This window comes from Sus scrofa, chromosome 2, assembly GCF_000003025.6.
Source record: "Sus scrofa isolate TJ Tabasco breed Duroc chromosome 2, Sscrofa11.1, whole genome shotgun sequence".
Lineage (NCBI taxonomy): Eukaryota > Metazoa > Chordata > Mammalia > Artiodactyla > Suidae > Sus > Sus scrofa.
This window is the reverse complement of record NC_010444.4, coordinates 26,987,529-27,004,113: the sequence shown is the minus strand read 5'-3', so window position 1 is coordinate 27,004,113 and position 16,585 is coordinate 26,987,529. Positions and strand designations below refer to the sequence as shown.

General features: G+C 44.5%; 1 long non-coding RNA gene across 1 annotated transcript in view; it reads left to right on the top strand.

Moving 5' to 3' along the window:
- Positions 1,787-16,585, top strand: part of LOC110259281 — a 48,960-nt gene continuing 34,161 nt past the window's right edge. The window contains exon 1 of the long non-coding RNA XR_002341526.1: positions 1,787-3,689. This is a non-coding gene — a long non-coding RNA (uncharacterized LOC110259281). The remainder of the gene's footprint in view (positions 3,690-16,585) is intronic.

Genomic DNA, 16,585 nt, shown 5'->3' with positions numbered 1-16,585 from the left:
GCCCCAGACTGAAAACAACCCAAATGTCCAGGAACCGTAAAATGTCCAAAAGCAGTAAAATAAGTAAGTGGAATAATATTCGAGAATGCAAATGAATAGGGGTTCCCGTCGTGGCTCAGTGGTTAACAAACCTGACTAGGATCCATGAGGATGTGAGTTCGATCCCTGGCCTCCCTCAGTGGGTTAAGGATCTGACTTTGCCATGAGCTGTGGTATAGGTTGCAGATGTGGCCCAGGTCTGGTGTTCCTGTGTTTGTGGTGTAGGCTGGCAGCTGTAACTCCGATAGGACCCCTAGCTTGGGAACCTCCTCCATATGCCACAGGTGTGGCCCTAAAAAGAAAAAAAAAAAAAAGAATGCAAATGAACAAACTAGAGTCTTATGCCATATGGATAAGTATTAAAAAGATAATGCTGATCACACACATACAAAAAATCCAGACACAAAAAAATATGACCTCTATGATTCTCTATAACAATATAAAATTCAAAAATAGACAAAACCTGAATGATATGGTTTTGGGGTGACGGCTTAAGTGACAAAACGTGAGGCAAGGAACTTATATTCCTTAAAGTCAGGATTACTGTCTTTGAGGGGAAAGGGGTGTTTATGAAATAGCACATGGGAGTTTGGGGGGCTGGCCATGTCCTATTTCTTGACAGCAGGGGAGGGGAGAGACGGTTACAGATGTATCTGCTTTATGATAATTTGTTAACATGTACATTTAAGTTTTATTCACCTTTCCGTATGTGTGATCTATTTCACAATTAAAAAATTTTAAAGAAAAGTAACTGCCAGGAATGATTCTCTGAGCTCATGGAACCTGCCAGATCCACTTCACACCTTGCCTTCCCGCTTGGCCAAGTCCCTGTAGCCCACCCAACTGCAAGTTGCAAATTTATAGGCCAACTGAGCCCAGATGGTTTCCTGTGATAGCTGCTAGGGGCATAATAATGAATACACGTCTCCCAGCACGTTCCTGAATGCATTTTGGCAGGATTTTTACTGCAGGCAGTAAAACCTTGTTACAAAGTCCCTCACTGTCTCAGGGGCTTGGCCACATTGTGGTTGAGCCACACTGCCTCTTGTTACAGGCAGCCCGTCATCCTTGTCCCACACAGCATCCTCGAGAGCTGGCTTTCTCTCTGTTGTCCTAGGAGGCCGTTTGATTGATTGTTACTAATAATCATTGCGTTTCAGGACAGAACCCGATTTCTGTCCTCACAGCTGGAACTTCCTCTTTGCACTAATTGGAAAAACATCCTCCGGGAAATGGGGCATTTTTATTGAGTCAGTCTTTGGCGATGGCCCTGTCAACGGGCAAGATGAAGTTTACAGCAGGGAGTTGAAGGCTCTGAAACCCTCCCAAGGCAGGGGTCCCAGGCCTGAGTCCAGAAGCCAGGCCATGCTGGTCAATATACAGATCCCCATTTGAAACCATGAAGGGTCACATTAGGCAAGGGCTAGCTCCGGAGGCTGGGGTCAATCCAGTAGTCCAAGAACCATCCTGGTGAACGGTCGCCTCAATTCTTTCCCTTTTTTTTCTTATTAGCAGTAGCCCTAGGAGTTCCCATCATGGCGCAGTGGTTAATGAATCTGACTAGGAACCATGAGGTTGCAGGTTCGATCCCTGGCCTTGCTCAGTGGGTTAGGGATCCGGCGTTGCCGTGAGCTGTGGCGTATGTTACAGACGCGGCTTGGATCCCACGTTGCTGTGGCTCTGGTGTAGGCTGGCAGCTACAGCTCCAATTAGACCCCTAGCCTGTGAACCTCCATACACCGAGGGAGTGGCCCTAGAAAAGGCAAAAAGACAAAAAAAAAACCAAAAACCAAAAACAACAACAAAACAGTAGCCCTAAAAATTAGCTGCAGAGTTAAGACATTTCCCAGACTAGTTGAAGTTAGAGATGGTCTTGAGTCCAAATTCTGACTCATGAGAAGGCCAGCAGAAGCTGCACATGGAACTTCCAGGAAGGGTCCTCAAAGCGAGTATCTATCCTTCTCACCCCTTCCTGTCCTTGCTTTTGGCTGGAATGTGGTTGGCACGTTAGCAGCCGTCCTGAGCAATGGGGTGACTTTGGAAATGGAGTCCATGCCAGTGGCTAGCAAAGCAGCGAATCTGCCCTGGATTGACTTTCTGCACTTTTTGCAAAAGAAAAGTCAACTTCTATCTTAAGTCACTGCTTTGGGGGATTTTCTGTCACTTGTAGTTGAACCCAATCCTAACTGTTACAACAGCATTTTTATCACGGTAAAGAAGTGAAAGCAACCACAGTAGCCCATAAAAAGGGACTAGTTCAATGCACTCATTTGTTTACTCGTTCATCACATTTTTAATGAGTATTTACTGCATGCCTGGCTCTCGTATAGGCACTGGGGATATAGTGGTAAAAAGAGAGAGAGAGAGAGGTTGTCTCTGCCCTCAAGAACTTTGTGAGAAGAGGAAGCAAGAGGCATAAATACATGGACAGCTAAAATATAGCTTAATTAGTGGAACCATGGAGGCTGAGTAGTTTGAAAAGATATTTTAACGAGATGGGGAAAATGTTCATGACATACGGCTAAAAATAGTAGGTTATTAAAGATCAGGCATAGTAGATCCAGTCTGTAAAACAGCACATGTATTTGCATGGCGAAAAAACAAAACTGATAGAGACTTTACACCTTGACCAGCCCTGGCATTTAGCAGGTGCACAATAAATGGTTAACAGGTGAAAGACGCTATTTCAGGATGGAGGGACTATTTCTTTTCTCTATATTTTTACATACTTTCCAAGTGGTCCCCTCGGCACACGTACTGCTTTTGTATTAAGGACAAATTTACCCGCGTTGGGAAACAATGTGAATTAGAAAGTTGCGGATCCAGACAAACTGTACAGGGTGGTGATTTTAGTTAGAATGCAAACTAAGCTGCGCTCAACTGTCTCAAAAAGAAACTCAAGCCTCAAGTCTGAGTTTGGCCTCTCTCTGGGGGCGAGGACTGGTGAGGGGTCTGGTTCTCTGCCCCAGGCCCTGTCTGCAAGCAGGCAGGGAAGCTTGCCCAGGGCTTTGTTCTACATTTTTAGTGGGGCAGGGCTCCCGGCAGCCAAGTTATTAAGCACTGGCCCTATCACTTCTCTTCCCATGGCTCCTCTGCTGGGCCTCCTGCCCCACCATTAAAGCAGCTGTTGTTGTTTTGGAGAGGCTAATTAACTCCACACTGCATGAAGCCAGACGCTAATTGGCCCCCTCACTTAATCAACTTTAATGTCTCTCTTCTGGTGGACCCGGCTGCTGCTTTTTGTTCTCCCATCACCAACACGCGCAGATTCAGGGGACGGGCGGTGATGGTCTCCGGTGGGCTCCCGCAGCCCTCACCCTGTCAACTCCCCCGCCGAGGGGCGGGCTGCCGGCCTCATGGTGACCCTCACTTTGCTTGGTGGACAGACTCTTAAGTTCGTGCTCGCTGGAGCATCTGGGGACCTGAGCTTATTGCTTGTCTTCCAAACACGGCACGATGATATGAGTCATCCGATGGTTGGTTTCTCAAGAGAATCGGCCTCATCTCTGCCTGTTGCTGACACATATTTAAGGCTCTAAAACCTAACTCACTCCCACAACTACTGCAGCTACATTTTACCGAGTGTGTTTTCTGCAGCGGATGCTGTGTCAAGTCCTTTCCAAAGCCACATGACCACCCTATGGCTCCAGGTAAGTAAGCATTACCTATTTTTAACCGAAGGAAGAAGAAGTGCCACGCTTTTCCCTGTTTGCCAGATGAGAAACCTGGGGTTGTAATCACATCTACATCTGTGGTTGGAATGACACACCTACTCATTTCAATCATGGTCCCTATATGATGAGGATCAAGAATTGTTATCTCGGAGTTCCTGTCGTGGCGCAGTGGTTAACGAATCCAACTAGGAACCATGAGGTTGCGGGTTCGGTCCCTGCCCTTGCTCAGTGGGTTAACGATCCGGCGTTGCCGTGAGCTGTGGTGTAGGTTGCAGACGCGGCTCGGATCCCGCGTAGCTGTGGCTCTGGCGTAGGCCAGTGGGTGTGGCTCCGATTCGACCCCTAGCCTGGGAACCTCCATATGCTGCGGGAGCGGCCCAAAGAAATAGCAAAAAGACCAAAAAAAAAGAAAAAAAAAAGAAAGAATTGTTATCGTCCTCATTTCTGAAGAGAACTGGAGGCTTTCAAAAAGAAAAAAAAAAAGACGTTTCCTAAGGTCACAAAGTGAGGGAGATGCGCTGATACCCCTGCACACCTGCTCACATCCTAATTCCAGAACCTGTTGCCTTATGTTACGTTACATAAGAATTTGTTTCCTTGGAGTTCCCGTCGTGGTGCAGTGGTTAACGAATCTGACTAGGAACCATGAAGTTGCAGGTTCGATCCCTGGCCTTGCTCAGTGGGTTAGGGATTCGGTGTTGCTGTGAGCTGTGGTATAGGTTGACGCGGCTTGGATCCCGCGTTGCTGTGGCTCTGGCGTAGGCTGGTGGTTACAGCTCCAATTTGACCCCTAGCCTGGGAACCTCCATATGCTGCAGGAGCGGCTCTGGAAAAGACAAAAAGACACACATACAAAAAAAAAGAATTTGTTTCCTTATGTGGCAAAATGACTTTGCTGATGTGATTAAGTTAGGATATGGAGAGATGATCCTGGATTATCCAAGTGGTCCTAATACAATTGCCAGGGTCCTTATAAGAGGGGTGAAGGAGGCTCAGAATTAGAGAAAGATGAAAGAATGACAGCAGAGATCAGACAGGAGAAAAGATAGAGGAAGGGGTCAAAAGCCAAGGGATGTGAGCAGCCTCCAAAAGCTGGAAAAGTAAGGAAATGAATCCTCCCCTGAAGCCTCCAGAAGGAACACAGCCCCATCAACACATTTTTTTTGGGGGGGGTCACCCCCCAGCATATGGAGCTCTCGGGCCAGGGATCAGATCTTAGCGCCCATCTCAACCTAAGCCACAGCTGTGGCAATGCCAGATCCTTAACCTGCTGTGCTGGGCTGGGGATTGAACCCATGTCCCAGTGCTCCCAAGACACTGCCAATCCCATTACACCACAGCAGGAGCTCTGCCACCAACACCTCGATTTTAGACTTCTGACCTCCGTAACTGTGAGAGAGTAAATTGCTGTTGTTTTAAGCCACTAAATTTGTAGTAATTTGTTGCAGCAGCAATAGGAAACCAGTACACACTATCCATGGAAGAGTTAAAGGGCTTGAGTTTAGGTCTCATATCAGGAAGTCTTTTTTTGGACTGAATTGAAAAAATTTCCCCATACCCAGTCAATACACAGTGACTTTAAATTCTAGGCTCTTCTGAGAGAAGGCTGACTGTGCACGGGGGGCCGTTGGATGGCATCTCCTTGCAGCCCAGCCTGCCCTCTTCCTAGTCTATTTCACACTTCTTACCCTTCTTTGACTTCCTCAAGCATCTAAAACCCAACTGCACAGCAGAGCTCACCTGGAGGAAACCAGGGTCCTATCTGTACCAGAAGATCGGCTCTCAACAGGGCAGAATGGGTCACAGGGCTTGTGAGAGTTTGGAGCTGGGGAGACAGTAACTCTTCCATTTGCATGCTCTCAATCCCACTTCCTTCCCGTGTGGCTCCCTTTCCTCTGCTAATGAAAAGTTTGGTTGGTGTGAGGATGAAATCAAGCAACCCACGTGTCATGCTTAGCGCAATTCCTGACAATGATGAATCCTCAACAGATGTTGGCAATGAAAACGCCAGTGCAAACTGAGTTTCTGGTTGGCAGAACCCTGAGGCCCCCTCCTCAGAGGCCTAAGAGTCGAGGGCTGTGGTTCTCAAACTGTAGCATCAGATTCAGCTGGAAACGACTGGGCTTCACATCCCCAGTTTCTGACTCAGTAGGTTTAAGGGGGGACTGGAGAATTTGCATACTTAACACATGGCCAGACCATGAGGGTGCTGCCCCACCAGGGACCACACTTTTGGAACCACTGATTTAAAACAGAAGCAAAGATCATGCCTTCTACACTATCTGTGCCTAGTGCCCAGCATAAAGCCTGACATATAATAGGCAGGTGGGCAGCAAATATTTGTGGAATGAATCTGTTTTTCCCCACTGTCTTCCTGAGGCTTTAAGTGTCCAGGAAGCTACCCTTCTCCATAAAAAAAATCCCATTCTCTATCTTTTTTATCACTCTCATATTGACTACAACTTGGTGCTGACAATCTCTCTTCATAGACTCCCTGTTTTCCCCTTGAATACCCTCCATTTCCCCAGCGAGTGTCTCTCCCCTGGATCTCAACCTTTTCCATTAACTCCATACACTGCACAGCCTGTTCCAGGACATCAAACTTTAATTTAAACAGAAAATAATCAATAAGCTTAGCAAATTGCCCATGGCAACCTCTGCTGAGTGAATCAAAGGGTTTTATAGGTAATTTAAAGGGTGTCCTCACTCATCCCTCAAGGTAAAGCTTAGCACATTGACAGGAGCCCTTTTCCACCCTGACCCAGGAAGCTCTGGGACGAAATGGGAGAGAAAGGACCTGGGTTCTGGGGACGGGGGAGGCTGAACCAGGAAGGAAGGGTCTGTCTTTCAGAATTAAAAGCATCTAAGTAAAAAGCACTGACATTCATTTGATCCTGAGCCCTGTGTGAGTGAGGGGTTTGGGGTTGGTTGGTTTTGGTTATAGGCCATTGAAACAGACTCTGGATCACTTCAAAAAAAAAAAGAAAACTCTTGAGGGAAAGGGCTAAATTAGCAGGGTCTCAGAAGTATTTGAAACCAGAGTGGCTCCCTTGAAGGTACGGTTTGGGGATGCACCTGCGCTGTTTCCTGTGTGTGTGTCTTGATTGAGGATTTGTACTGCAAGTGAGCGTCTAAGCAGAATCACTGGGTCATGTGGTCCTCCCTTGGCCTGGGAGGGTGGGGCATCCTGATGGGTAGTCCCACCAAGCCCGAAAGAGGGACAGAGAGCTAGTTCCCCAAAGAAAAACTGAGACGGAGTCACGGAAGAAGGGAATGGCAAAGCTGGGCTGGCAAAAACGAGTCTACTATAGAACTTTTCCGTCTATGCTGAAAAGTCAAAACAGAAAAGTCAAAACTGAAAGTCAGTACTCGTGGTTTTGATTTTCACTTTCTCCAAACAAGCGACCCATCTAGCAATTTTTAGGAGATCCTGGAGCCTCTGCAGGACTTTGAAGGGCCGTCAGGCACGTGGCTTGGTTATCTACCCAAGCCAGAGAGCTGTCTGTCATTTTCTGAGACTCTCCCCCAGACTCCTTGGAGAAGATTATCCAACTGCTAAGTACTTGCAAACAAGACAGTCTCCTCTCTGTCAACGGTGATATTAAATATTTGGCAACTAGTATGCCCTGGGCATGGACTAATCAAAACTATCACAACTGCAAAGAACTCTGAAGACGAAACTGGTCCATGCCAGCTGCCCATCAATCTGGTGTCTCCTAAACCAGATGGGACATGGAAAGCCTGCTCCTGCTGATCTTTACTACGGACGCCTAGATCACCTCCTCAGTTCTTGGGGGAAGTATTGGGGTCTTCTTCCTGAGTTTCACAGATCCATAGGCTCATCAGGGACTCTCAGATTTAATGTGGAACTGTGCAATGGCTGCATTTACAATGACATGCCATGCAATCTGCTGCTTTCTCCTACCTATTGAACGCTGGGTCCAGACTGCCTGGGTTCAAAACCCAGCTTTGCTACTTACCAGCTCTGTGACCTCGAGCAAGTGATTTGCTCTCTCTGAGCCTACCTTTTCTTTCTCTCTCTCTCTCTCCCTTTTTTTTTTTTTTTTTTTTTTTTTTTTTTTGCTTTTGCTTTTTAGGGCCACACCAGCGGCATATGGAGGTTCCCAGGCTAGGAGTTGAATCAGAGCTGCAGCTGCTGGCCTACCCCACAGCCACAGCAACACCAGATCAAAGCCGCATCTGTGACCTAAACCACAGCTCAAGGCAACACTGGATCCTTAACCCACTGAGCAAGGCCAGGGATCAAAACCACATCCTCATGGATACTAGTCGGGTTCACAATCCACTGAGCCAAAATGGAAACTCTGTGAGCCTACCTTTTCATTTGTGAAAAGGAGATAATAGTAGGTCCTGCCTCATAAAGATGGTTATAAGAATTACATGAATTAAAGCTCATAACGTATTTTAACATTATGCCCTGTTCGTACTTGGCTCTCAACAGTTCCTGACTGTTGTTGTTATTAACATTTTTCTCTGAAAACATTAAGGGCAGAGAATCTTTGGAAGCCAATATTTCCAACTCCTTCCTTGGACATAGGGGATTCTGAGGCTCTGAGAGAGGAGTCACTCACCCAAGGCCACACAGCCACGCCTTGACTGTGATCCAGCCTGTGATAGTTAAATGGGTGACTTGTGCATACAGTGGTCGTGTTGACTCCGTATGTAGACCGAGAAACTGGAAACCTACAGGGGTGGCATTGGAGGCCTGGGAGACCAGATAATAGAACTGGCCTTGGGGAGTTCCCTGGTGGCCTAGTGGTTAAGGACTCAGCATTGTCACTGCTATGGTTTGAGTTCAATCCCTGGCCTGGGAACTTCTGCATGCTGCAGGCCCAGCCAAAAAAAGAAGAAGGAGAAGAATCTCCCTCACCTTTGGCCTGGGGGTAGGCAAAGTGGGGAGCAAAAGACCCCAGAGATGAAGCGTTCAAGAACCTACCTTGCTTTTGTTTCTAACTTGACTTGCTGTCAGCCCCAGCCTCATGGGAGTAACTGGGGCTGCCTTTATCCATCTCCAAGTACTTTTATATACGCTATTCTTTCATTTTATCTCCACTCCACCCCGTGAGCTCATTGTTATTATTAGTCCATTTGAAAAATGAGACAGAAGGTAAATGACTTGTACTTTATCCTTAAAAAATTTCTTTATTATGGAAAATTCCAAACCTGCAGAAAAGGAAAAGAAAAATAAGATCACAAACGTCCAGTTACCTGTTCACAGCTTCAACAATTATCAACATGTGGCTGTTCTTGTCTTATCTATATTCCCCCACGAACCCTTTATCTTCCTTCACTTTAAAGCATATTCCAGACATCATATCATTTCATCCATAAATATAACACCAAATGATAAAGACTCTTTCAGCTGTTCCTCTTATGGTTCTCACATAATATCTTGTTTTCTTGGCACAATAGTAATTTTTTCCACTAGACGTAACAAACATTTTACCATGTCATTAAATATTCTTCTAAATGCAACTTGTACACACAAAGAGTATTACTGAGTCAATTCATTGAACCAATCATATTTTTAGATCTTTGCATTATTTCCAAATTTTTACTATTCAAAAGTGTTCCAAGAAACAACCGTGCTAGCCTCCATCCTCCACTTATTCTTTAGAGTAGAATCCCCATTTTACTTTGGTGTGACAAAAAAGATAAACTAAAAATGGCACTTCCCATCTTCCCTTGCAATTAACTGAGGTCAAGAGAACATGTGTTAGTTAATGAGATAAATAGAAATGTTAAGTGGGACCTCTGGGAAGGCTGCCTGGAGGAAATGACTCAGCTGGGAAGTGCTGTATTTTTTTGCCCTCCTCTTTTTTCCTTCTTTCTACTGCCTGGAACTCAGGTAGAGCAGGTAGAGCGGCTGGCGGTCCAGCGCCATCTTGAACTCTTAACATGGAAGCTACACTCTGAGGTGGTAGAACAGGGTAGGAGGGGCCTGGGCCTCTGATGATGCCACAGTCAGAGGTCTGTTTACCTCAAGGCCTCCTTTATGTGACAAAGCAATAAATATCTGTTATTTATTTATTTATTTATTTATTTGGGGGTTTTCAACCACACCTGCAGCATGCAGAAGTTCCCTGGCCAGGGATCGAACCCACACCACAACAGTGATCTGAGCCATAGCAGTAACCATGCTGGATCCTTTCACCTGCTGAGCTACCAGGGAACTCCAAATACCTGTTTTATTTAAGCCACTGTTATTTTGGGATTTGTATGCAGATGAACCCAGTTCTAATGAAATCTTTGCATGTGGGCATGATTATTGTGTACAGTAGTTTGTACACAATACATTATATAGTACCTTGTATTATAGATGTTTGTGTTTCCATCTCACCTTTCCTACTAATCTGTAAGCTCCTTGAGGGCTACGACTTTTTTCTATTTTACATTTTTATCCTATGTAATACCTATCCCAATGCCTGGCACAAAATAAAGATTTAAAAGCGTTTTTTAGGAGTTCTCTTGTGGCACAGTGGATTAAGGATCTCGTGTTGTCACTACAGCAGCTTGGGTCACTGCTGTGGTGCAGGTTTTCTCCCTGTCCTAGAAACTTCCACATGCCATGGGCATGGCCAAAATAATAATAATAATAAAAAAACAGTTTTTTTAAATGTACGAACATATGAACGTGGAAATGTGTATGACCTTGAACAACTGATTTTACTTAATTAAGACTTAGTTTCCTTAATTTTAAAAGGAGATATCAACACCTACGGCAAGAGTTTTTGAGGAAACCCAGTGATCTGTTATTGAAAGATCTGTGAAAACTGGAGCTCCCGTCGTGGCTCAGTAGTTAACAAATCCGATCAGGAACTATGAGGTTGCAGGTTTGATATGTGGCCTTGCTCAGTGGGTTAAGGATCTGGCATTGCCGTGAACTGTGGTATAGGTGGCAGATGTGGCTCGGATCCTGCATGGCTGTGGCTGTGGTGTAAGCTGGCGGCGACAGCTCCAATTAGACCCCTAGCCTGGGAACCTCCATATGCCATGGGAGCAGCCCTAGAAAAGGCAAAAAGCCAAAAGAAAGAATGAAGGAAGGAAGGAAGGAAGGAAGAAGGAAAGAAAGAAAGAGAAAGAGAGAAAGAAAGTTCTATGAAAACAATGTAAGGTGAGAGTTTATCATTATAGAGGACAAAAGAGCAGGGTCGAGATAGCCTTGAGATCAGAACATACCGGTCTTTGCATGGAAGAGCAGGAAGGCTGAGTGGCTGGAGCAGAGCTGTGGTGTGGTACACAGGCAGGTGTGAGGTTGGAGGGCGTTTTACAGGCCATGATGAAGACTTCTCTGTGATAAGTGCCTCATGATGGTTTATTAAGAGAGGATCATGTGACTGTGCTTACCACACAGCCTGCCACATTGTAAGCATTTAATATGTGGTCATTATCATTATTATTGTTGTTATTAACGGCATGTAGTGCGGTTAAAAGAGAATGGGACCAGGAGTCAGAAGAACAGGGCTCGACTATTGCTTTTAGAAGTTACCAATCTTGGAGGTCCCATCATGGTGCAGCGGAAACAAATCCAACTAGGAGCCATGGGGTTGCAGGTTTCATCCCTGGCCTTGCTCAGTGGGTTAAGGATCCAGCGTGGCTGTGGCTGTGGTGTAGGCTGGCAGCTGTAGCTCTGATTAGACCCCCAACCTGGGAACCTCCATCATCTGCCATCATGAGTGCAGCCCTAAAAAGCAAAAAAAAAAAAAAAAGTTACCGATCTCAAGACACTAGTCAAGAATCTTTTGTTCTTGTGATCTCAGTCTCATCATACGTAATATGGAAATGTGGAAAATGTAGGACTGGGTAAATGCCTGCTAAACTTACGTTAGCCTCAGAACACTTTGCTCAGCTGAAATATTCAATGCAAAGTCAAACATGTCAAATAGACACAAGCGGGGTGACTGTGGTAGAAGAAGCCATGGGGGTTTTAAACACCGTTGCTGCTTACTTGGCCTTCTCTTTCCCACCATGGTGGCGCCTCAGGGGTCTTCTCAAGGCACTGCTTAAAAAACCACTAGGCTGATGCCGAACATCATTAGTCATTAGGGAAATGCAAATCAAAACCACAATGAGGCGGAACACAGAGGGGTTTTAGGGCTGTAAATCGATTCTGCATGATGCTATGATGGTGGATACAGGTCATTGTATGTTTGTCAAATTCCATGGAATGTACAACATGAAGAGTGAACCCTAATGCAAACTGTGAACTTTGCTGCTAATGGTCTGTCAATGCAGTTTCGCCAGTTGTGACAAATGGGCCACTGTGGTGTAGAATGTCCATAATGGGGAAGGTTATGTATGTATACAGACAGGGGGTAAATGGGAACTCTGGATTTTCTGCTCAGTTTTGCTGTTTCCTTTGAAGTGATGGAAATGCTTTTGAATTAGGTAGAGGTGAAGTTTGCACAACATTGTGAATAGACTAAATGCACTGACTCAGACACTTTAAAGGATTAATTTTGTATTATGCAAATTGTACCTCAATTTAAACATACAACGCCAGACTAAAATCTCTCTTAATTCTTTCCAGTTCAATGCTCTGCCATTCTGTCCCATTGCCACCCATCATACATAGGAGGATTATAATTTTGAAATTTAATCAATGAATCAATTTTAACTGAAGTATAGTTGATTTACCATATTGTATTAATTTCTGCTATATAGCAGAGTGACTCAGTTATACATATATACACTCTTTTTAAAAAAATTTTCTTTTCCATTTTGGTTTATCAGAGGACATTGAATAGAGTTCTCCATGCTATACAGTAGGATCTTGTTGATTATTCCTTTCATATAAAATAGCTTACATCTGCTAACCCCAACCTTCTACTCCATTCCTCCCCCAACCCCTTCCCCCTGGGCAACCACGAGTTTGTTTTTTCTTAATTTTTTATTGTAGTTGATTTACATGTTCTATCAATTTCTGCTGACCCAGCCATACATCCATATACATTCTTTTTTTTCATATTGTCTTCTATTATGTTCCATCACAAGTGATCAGATATAATTCCCTGTGCTATACAGCAGGATCTCATAGCTTATCCACTCCAAATGCAATAGTTTGCATCTACCAACCCCAAACTCCCAGTGCCTCCCACTCCATCCCCCTCCCTCTTGGCAACCACAAGTCTATTCTTCATGTCCATGAGTTTGTTTCTTTTCTGTAGATAGGTTCATTTGTGCCATATATTAGATTCCAGATATAAGTGATATCATATGGTATTTGTCTTTCTCTTTCTGACTTCCTTCACTCAGTATGAGTCTCTAGTTCCATCCATATTGCTGCAAATGGCATTCTTTTGTTCTTTTTTATGGCTGAGTAGTATTCCATGGTGTATGTGTACCACATCATCTTAATCCTTTCATCTGTCATTGGACATTTAGGTTGTTCCTATGTCTTGGCTATTGCCAATAGTGCTGCAATGAACCTAGGGGTGCATGTATCTTTTTCAATGAAAGTTTTGTCTGGATATATGCCCAAGAGTGGGATTGCTGGATCATATAGTAGTTCTGTATGTAGTTTTCTGAGGTACCTCTGTACTATTTTCCATAGTGGTTGTACCACAAGTTTGTTTTCTATGTCTGTGAGTCTGTTTCTGTTTTGTAGATATATTCTTTTGTGTAATTTTCTAGACTCCGCATATAAGTGATATCGTATGGTATTTGTCTTTCTCTTTCTAACTTACTTCACTTAGTAGGATCATCTGTAGGAGGATTGTAATTTTGAAGTGGGTTGGTGATCCTAGTACCCAGGAAGAGCACCATAGTCTATTTTGACCAGTAGCCCTTCTTACCATTATTCCCCAAACCCTATGTAAGTCTCTGAGGGAAAAGGAGCCCAGAAAAAGTAAGTTTTGAAAGGATCAAGGAAGTACAGAAACTGCCAGAGCATGAAACACAGACAAGGTATGAATGTAGCATAAATAGGGGTGGGGAATGACGGGTACCATAGTGGAAGTCCCCTAAAATTTACCAGACTCCATCTCTGGGAGCAATCGAGACTATTATGCACTTAGAGGGCTAAGTAATGAGCTATTCCTAGCCAAGGTGAAAAAACACTGGGCTCTTCATTGCCTGCAAAGGACCCTCCAGGGGCTTCAAGGAGGCTGTGAAAAAACTCCAGACCAATGCTGTCCAACATGGCAGTCACCAGCCAATGGAGCTATTGAGCACTTGAAATGTGGCTGGTCAGAACTGAGAGGAGCTAAAGTGTAAAATACACATGAGGTTCTGAAGGCAGTATGAAAAAAAAAAGAATGGAAAATATCTGATTAATCATTGTCATATTGATTATATGTTGAAATCATAATAGTTTAGATCGAGTCGCATAAATATATTGTTAAAAGGGAACTCATCTATTTCTTTGTAGTTTTTTATGTGGTTACTAGAAAATTTTTACTTGCATACGAAGCTCATGTTCTATTTCCCTTGGACAGCACTGCTCTATAGACCATTGCATTACTTCTCCAGGGCAGAGACTCCTCAGATTAAAGCACCTTTTGGAAATTCAAGCTTCCTGAATGGTTGCTTGGAAATGTAGGTGTTTTATCCAAGGCAGCACACCCCCCCCCTCAAAAAAAACAAAAAACAAAAAACCAGAATCCACTAAGCAAAGTAAATTTTGCTTCCAGCCCAGATTTAAATACAGGTGCATCCAAAGCTTATAGTCTTTTTAAGTGACCCCATTTTCTCATAAAGACTATATGGCCATAAGCATAGTGTCAGTGGCGGTGGGAGTCCCCACCATGCTTTTCCCCAACAGCCCAATATATCTCCCAGAGTCCCAGAGAGTAAATGGAATAGAATTTCCAAAATCACTCGAAATCAGCCAAGAAAATTGTGAAATGTTTATTCTGTGGCAGAGTGAAAATTGCATATTTTCTATCAAGGTAGAAAATAAGAACAAAGCTCCAACTAGCCAGCCCCGCGCACTGCCATTTTAGTCACAGCCTGCCTGTGCTCTTGGCTGCGTTGCAAAATGAAATAAATCCCTTTATAATCCTTCACACTGGCTCCAAAAAAGTATTTTCACAAGCACCAGAGCAGACCCTTTGGGCGTTATTTCTCCCCATAAAAATGTTCATCTCCACTCAAAACCTTTTCCTTTTTTAATCACACCCTTTGACAAAATGGTAAACTGACAATTTGGGGGCAGGTTTGGTCGGATAGGGATGGGGAGGAGGGAAATGTGGGTAGTGGTCCAAACAGAAATCCCCCTCCCGGGAGTTCCCATCATGGCACAGTGGAAACAAATCCCACTAGGAACCATGAGGCTGTGGGTTCGATCCCTGGCCTCGCTCAGTGGGTTAAGGATCTGGTGTTGCCGTGAGCTGTGGTGTAGCTCGCAGACACGGCTTGGATCCTGCATTGCTGCGGCTGTAGTGTAGGCTAGCAGCGGTAGCTCCAATTCGACCCCTAGCCTGGGAACCTCCAGATGCTGTGGGTGTGGCCCTAAAAAGCAAAAAAAGAAAAAAAAATCCCCCTCCCAAGTTCAATATCCTCCCCAAAATGTCCATAATTCTCCCCAGATCATTCACCTCCCTTGGTTTCTTCTTCTTCCACTAAACCCAGTGGATTTCCCATTTTTCTGCCTGGAAACAGACCCTTGCGTTGTTGTTCGTTAACACTTTATAGTTTGTAGGGTCTTTGAACAGATGACACTTCCCCTTGACCCCCACCCCTCCACCACTTCCCTCCATAACACTCGATAAATAGTTGTTGAATGACTGAATGAAGTTGAATCTGATATTTGCCAACGCTGATAAAATAGAGGAAATCAATGTCTGCTTTCCCAGCTAGGTAGGGAAACAGGGCAGCTATATAAAATGATCTGAAGGAAAAATTGCATCTAGCACTTTACTTTCAGGTCTCTGAAGGAGGCTGTTTTAACAATGGACAATAAATACAGGGTGAATGCTATATCTGTAAAGAAGCAATTCGAACAGTGGTCTGGAAGAGCCAAGAAAATCCAGCTTCTTCTCCCAGAGTATATACACAGGTGCGCTGTGTGGAATGAAATCCACTTAACTTGATTTTATGGACAGTGATTCATGCAAACTCAGTTCCAAACTGCTCGGCACGGCTCAGTTAAATAAATTACAGCAAGAGTAAGCCAGCCAGCAGTAAAGGCAAAAGACAGAAAATAAACTTGAGGTGGAGGATTGAAATTTTAGGAGTGCCTGGTGTGCCAGAATCATCTTTCTTCTGGGGGTTCTGAAAGGGGTCTTAGTAATATGCAAGGTCAAGGCCTTGATTTGACTTGTGGGGAAACTGAGGCCCAAGGAGGATGGATTACACGTCCAAAGACACCTAGAGAATAACTGGCAGAATCAGGGCTCCTGGGTCCCAGGTCAGAGCATTTTTTCATCTCATCAGGCTTCTGAATGTCATGTTCATTGCCACAGTGCCAGGCACATCAAGGGGAGTCCATAAATATTTATGGAATTAATGAATCACTGAATTTCTGCTAGGCTAGGGACAGCCAGCATCAGCCTGAAGGATCAAGTGGAGGAGAGAAATCTAAGACAATGAAAATCAAGAATAAATATCCATGGGAGTTCCCTGGTGGTCTAGTGGTTAGGGCTTGGCACTTTTACCACTATGGCCCAGGTTCAGTCCCTAGTCTGGGAACAGAGATCCTCCATCAAGCCAGTGCTTACCACAGCCAAAACAAAACAAAACAAAACTATTTATTTATTTATTTTTGTCTTTTTTTGGGGGGCGGCCACAGCCATGGCACATGGAAGTTCCCAAGCTAGGGGTGGAATTAGAGCTACAGCTGCCGGCCTATACCACAGCCACAGCAATGCCAGATCTGTGCCATGTCTGCAACCGACACCACAGCTCATGGC